Source organism: Pelobates fuscus, chromosome 3 (assembly GCF_036172605.1).
Source record: "Pelobates fuscus isolate aPelFus1 chromosome 3, aPelFus1.pri, whole genome shotgun sequence".
NCBI classification, from domain to species: domain Eukaryota; kingdom Metazoa; phylum Chordata; class Amphibia; order Anura; family Pelobatidae; genus Pelobates; species Pelobates fuscus.
Genome location: NC_086319.1, coordinates 42,080,270 through 42,086,269, shown reverse-complemented (window position 1 = coordinate 42,086,269; position 6,000 = coordinate 42,080,270).

The following is a 6,000-nucleotide window of genomic DNA, read 5'->3' as shown; positions in this document are numbered from 1 at the left end:
CAATCCGGTCCAAATTTTGTCATTTTCACAGAAGTTTGTCCTTATGGACAAAATCCTGTTTTGGGAATAAACATGTCAGTCTACATCTTGAAATGTTGCAAATGTCATGCATGCCATCAGGAAGACAACACTGGGGGCAATATGTACTGATTATGAAAAATATATATTTATTTTCTATTGTGTTATCTGGAAAAGAATGTCAAAGACCACTTAGTGTCTGAACAATGACAACATTGATTAAGTCAATCTGCTTTGTCACTTACAAAATGATCTGTGCATTTGGTCAATGCACAGACGCAAGAGAGGAAGCAGGGTGGGCTACCAAGGTACAGCAAGGGAAAGCTATTAAAGGACCACTCTAGGCACCCAGACCACTTCAGCTTAATGAAGTGATCTGGGTGCAAGGTCCAGCTAGGGTTTACCGAATTTTTTATAAACATAGCAGTTTCAGAGAAACTGCTGTGTTTATAAATTGGTTAAGCCTTCCCCCTAATCCTCTAGTGGCTGTCTCATTGACAGCCGCTAGAGGTGCTTGCGTGATTCTCACTGTGAAAATCACAGTGAGAGCACGCAAGCGTCCATAGGAAAGCATTGTAAATGCTTTCCTATGCGACTGGCTGAATGCGCGCGCAGCTCTTGCCGCGCGTGCGCATTCAGCCGACGGGGCGGAGAGGAGCAGGAGAGCTGACCCGCCCAGCGCTGGAAAAAGGTAAGTTTTACCCCTTTTCCCCTTTCCAGAGCCAGGCGGGAGGGGGACCCTGAGAGTATGTTTTCCTGGCACTAGAGTGGTCCTTTAACCCCTTAAGGACCGCTGACGGTTCAGGACCGTCAGCGGTAAAACGTGCGTTTGGACCGCTGACGGTCCTGAACCGTCATAACGGTTTTGGGCTACTTACCTGATCGCCGTCGGTCCCACGGCGGCGATCAGCTCTCCTCCCGGTCCAGGGGGGTTGCCTGTCTGCCCGGGCAGTCCCCCCTCGGCAGATCAGGACCCCACGGCCATGTGATCACTCGATCACATGACCGCAATAGGGGTCTGTGTATCTGCCTGCAGGGGGACTGTCTGTGCTGACAGGCAGTCTCCCTGCATCTGTAAAATCAGAAATAAAGTGTAAAAAAAAAATCTGTGTAAAAAAAATAATAATATGTGTATATATATATGCTATATATACATGTATTATATCTATATATACCTATATATAATATATGTATATATATCATATATATAATGTCACACTAAGTGTATTTTTATATTTATATATACGTATATAATTATAAAAATACACTTATATTTAAATTACACACGAATATATACAATATATATAATAACTATATATATGGTATATATATATTATTATAAAATACAAATAATATGTTAATAAAAATAAATGACAAAAAATAAAAATAATTTTTAATAATTAAAAAAAAATTATATATATATATTCAGTTTTATTCTAACAGTATTTTGATATTGATATATATATATTTATATCAAAATACACTTAGAATGTAATGATATATATATCTATGTATAAATAAATAAATAAAAATAATACGAAATATACATATGTCCACATACATAATTACATAAATAATTTCATAAATATACACGTAGACGTCAAATATATAAATATGTATATATATTAAAATTCTACGTGCATATTTATGTAATATTTTTACCTAATTAAGTAATTTTAATGATTGCAATTTGAGGGACCTGCCTGCCAACCCAGGCCAAAAGTCCAGATAATTTAATTTGCTAGCACTGTGTTTAACCCTGTAACTTTCTATGACACCCTAAATCCTGTACATGGGGGTACTATTTTACTCGGGAGACTTCGCTGAACACAAATATTAGTGTTTCAAAACAGTAAAACATATCACAGCGATGATATTGTCAGTGAAAGTGAAGTTTTTTGCATTTTTCACACACAAACAGCTCTTTCACTGAGGATATTATTGCTGTGATATATTTTACTGTTCTGATACACTAATATTTGTGTTCAGCGAAGTCTCCTGAGTATAACAGTACCCCACATGTAGAGGTTTTATAGTGTTTGTGAAAGTTACAGGGTCAAATATAAGGCATGATTTTACTTTTTTTTTTTTATTGAAATTTGTCAGATTGGTTAGGTTGCCTTTGAGAGCGTATGGTAGCCAAGGAATGAGAATTAGCCCCATGATGGCATACCATTTGCAAAAGAAGACAACCCAAGGTATTGCAAATGGGGTATGTTCAGCTTTTTTTAGTAGCCACTTAGTCACAAACACCGGCCAAATTTAGCGTTTTTTTCATTTTTAACACACAAACAAATATAAATGCTAACTTTGGCCAGTGTTTGTGACTAGGTGGCTACTAAAACAGACTGGACATACCCCATTTTGAATACCCTGGGTTGTCTACTTTAAAAAATATGTACATGTTAGGTGTGTTTCGGGGATTTATGACAGATAACGGTGTTACAATGTCACTATTGATACATTTAAAATATATATATATTGAAACAGCAATTTCCTACTTGTATTTATAGGCCTATAACTTGCAAAAAAAAAGCAATAAAGCATGTAAACACTGGGTGTTTTTAAACTCGGGACAAAATTTTGAATCTATTTAGCAGTTTTTTTCATTAGCTTTTGTAGATAAGTAAAAGATTTTTCAAGTAAAAGTCCAAAAACATGTTTTTTTTTTTTATTTTTCACCATATTTTATTATTTTTTAAAATACAATATATGACATAATATATATACTGGTATGTAAAGAAAGCCCTTCTTGTCGTGAAAAAAACAATATATAACTTGTATGGGAACCGTAAATGAGAGAGCGGAAAATTACAGCTAAACACAAACACCACAAAAGTGTTAAAACTGCTCTGGTCCTTAACGTACAAACATCGCAAAAACAGGCCGGTCCTGAAGGGGTTAACAGTTTGGGACATATAGACATATAGGCTCCCTTTTGAACTTACATTGCAGCACTAAGTCTGCCTACAGTGGCTGTCTACAAAAAAGCCACTAGAGGTCTTCCTGGATCAAAACGGACCTTTGTTCTGGTATCTGACGCTGGACGTCCTCATGCTCTGCATGCTTTGCATTAGGACTTCCAGCGTCAGATTTTTCCCCATAGGGAGGCATTCAAGGCTTTCATGTTGGGAGGTCTAAAGCGTGAGCAGGTCGTCGGAGGGGGCAGAACATGAACCCACTGCCGAGGGACATTGGTGCTAAGATCAGGCAAGTAAATAAAGGGTTTCTAACCCTTGATTCACTAGGCAGGGGGGCACAGCTTTGTATTCCTGGCATTATAGTATCCCTTTAGTTGATATGCTTTCCTAAATAAGTACATTTTTAATCATCTCTTGAAGGAACTGTTAGGTGAAAGTCTACCAGAGCAGGTAAGGGAGTTCCACAGGAACGGCACAGCCCTAGAGAAGTCTTGAAGGTGGGCGTCAGAGGTGGGCACATTATTTGATACCTAATTTAATCTAGATAGTATTATACAATGATTGACAAACGTGTGGCAAACCTATCACTAGCCAAATAATTTTACTGTAATCTTTACTTCTGTTGCTGAAATTTAAGTTGGTATTAAATTTGTGCTAAATCTATTTTATAGTGTGTTTTTTTGTGCTTCTGTGTAAAAGTGTGGTATTGATTTTTTTGGGTGCGGATTAAAAGGATCTTGATTTGAGAGAATTGATTTAGCTTAGGACAAATTGAATTGTTATAACTGCAGATATAGCACAGAGTATTGTTCTTAGCAAAATATACTCAAATTAAACACATTTTCTGTTAAAGGGACACTCCAGGCACCCAGACCACTTCTGCTCATTGGAGTGGTCTGGGTGCCAACTCCCACTACCCTTAACCCTGCAAGTGTAATTATTGCAGTTTTTTTTAAACTGCAATAATTACCTTGCAGGGTTAAGTTCTCCCCTAGTGGCTGTCTATTAGACAGCCACTAGAGGGAACTTCCTGCTTCATAGCACAGGTTTTCTGTGCTAGAGCGTCGCTGGACGTCCTCACGCTGTGTGAGGACCTCCAGCGTCGCTCTATTCCCCATAGGGAAGCATTGAAATTCATTTTCAATGCTTTCCTATGGGGTGCGCTAATGCGCATGCGCGGCATTGCCGCGCATGCGCATTAGGTCTCCTCGGTCGGCGGGCGAGATCAGTCTCGCCCACCGGCCGACGTAAGCAGAAGGAGGAGCGGCGGGGGAGGAGGAAGCAGCGACGTGGGTCCTGTCGCTGCCTCTGGTAAGTCACTGAAGGGGTTTTCACCCCTTCAGCAACTGGGGATTGGGGGGTGGGAGGGAGAGGGACCCTTCAGTGCCAGGAAAACGGATCGTTTTCCTGGCACTGGAGTTTCCCTTTAAGTATGTTTATTAATGACCTTGCTGTAGACATTGAAAACAATATCTCTGTATTTGCAGATGGCACAAGATTAGGTAACGTAATACATTTTGAACAGGATGTAACTATTTTCATTCAAGAATAACAAAAGTACAGAGGTCAGCAACGTATACATTATACAAGCCATGTTTTGTGATTACACCAAACAAACTCTACAGCTGAATCTACTTCATTTAGGGGTGCGATCGATGAACTGGCATAATCAAACTCAATAACACAGAGAATGTTAAAAAACTAAATTCAATTGGTTCACAGATGTCAGTATCACAATATAGTGATAATAATTTATTCTTGTACACGCGTTTGGTAACAACAGGAGGACATGGTCACATTTGAGTATATACAATTTGATCCGCCCTATAACGAAATTCGATATCGAAATTCGGATGAAACCTGCAATTTCCAAATTGAAAAATAACAAACGAAACTGAAAATGACCCAATCGAAAACTGATTTTTCAGATCTCTTCATTTCGATAAGGATACCAAATTAGGTAGTTATACTAAACAGCTAAAGATAAGGGTTCTTAATTTTGATCTTTCTGTTGTTTTATGTAGATAGTAGATCCCTAATTTGGAAACCTAAACTATCCCAAGTAAGTAAATTGGGAAGTTATCTAGTAAACAGTCGAAAGGTTAAAATTAAGGAAAGGGCTTTTCTTAATTTTGATCTTTCAGAGTTTAGTAGATAACTCCCTAAATTGCTGTCCTTACAATGAGTTTAAGTGGGATTTTTAAGGATACTAAATTATAGAGCTATCTATTAAACAGCTGGAAGACCAAATTTAGGAAAGCCCTTTTCTTAAAGGATCACTATAGGGTCAGGAAGACAAACATGTATTCCTGACCCTATAGTGTAAACACCACCATCTAGCCCCCCGGGCCCCTCATGCCTCCATAAACATAGCAAAATATTACTGTATTCAAGCCAGAAGCTGTAGCTCTGCATGCTGTTTGCCTCAGAAAAAAAGCAGTCTGCTGACATTATCAGAAGTGGTAGCCTGATCCAATCACAGTGCTTCTCCATAGGATTGGCTGAGACTGACAAAGAGGCAGATCAGGGGCAGAGCCAGCATGATTCAAACACAGCCCTGGCCAATCAGCATCTCCTCATAGAGGACAGTTCAGTGTCTGCATGCAGAGGATGGAGACACTGAATGTTTGGATGCATTTTGGGCAGCCATGACCAAGGAAGGATCAGCCATCCGAGGAGTGACCAGTGAAGTTATCACTAGGCTGTTATGTAAACACTGCATTTTCTCTGAAAAGACAGTGTTTACAGCAAAAAGCCTGACGGTAATGATTCTACTCACCAGAACAAATTCAATAAGCTGTAGTTGTGATGGTGACTATAGAGTCACTTTAATGTTGCTCTTTCAGCAACCTAGCAGACAACTCTCTAATATGGTAAATTAGGTAGCTGTTTAGCAGATAGTTCCCTTATTTGGTAATTGGCAGGGGTCAAGTCATGGGGAAAAAAGTGTGGGAACTCCTCCCCCCCCCAAAAAAAAACCCCCCACTCGTATCCATATATAAACGCGTGCACACACATACACTCACAGACACACACATACACTCAGACACTCACAGACGCA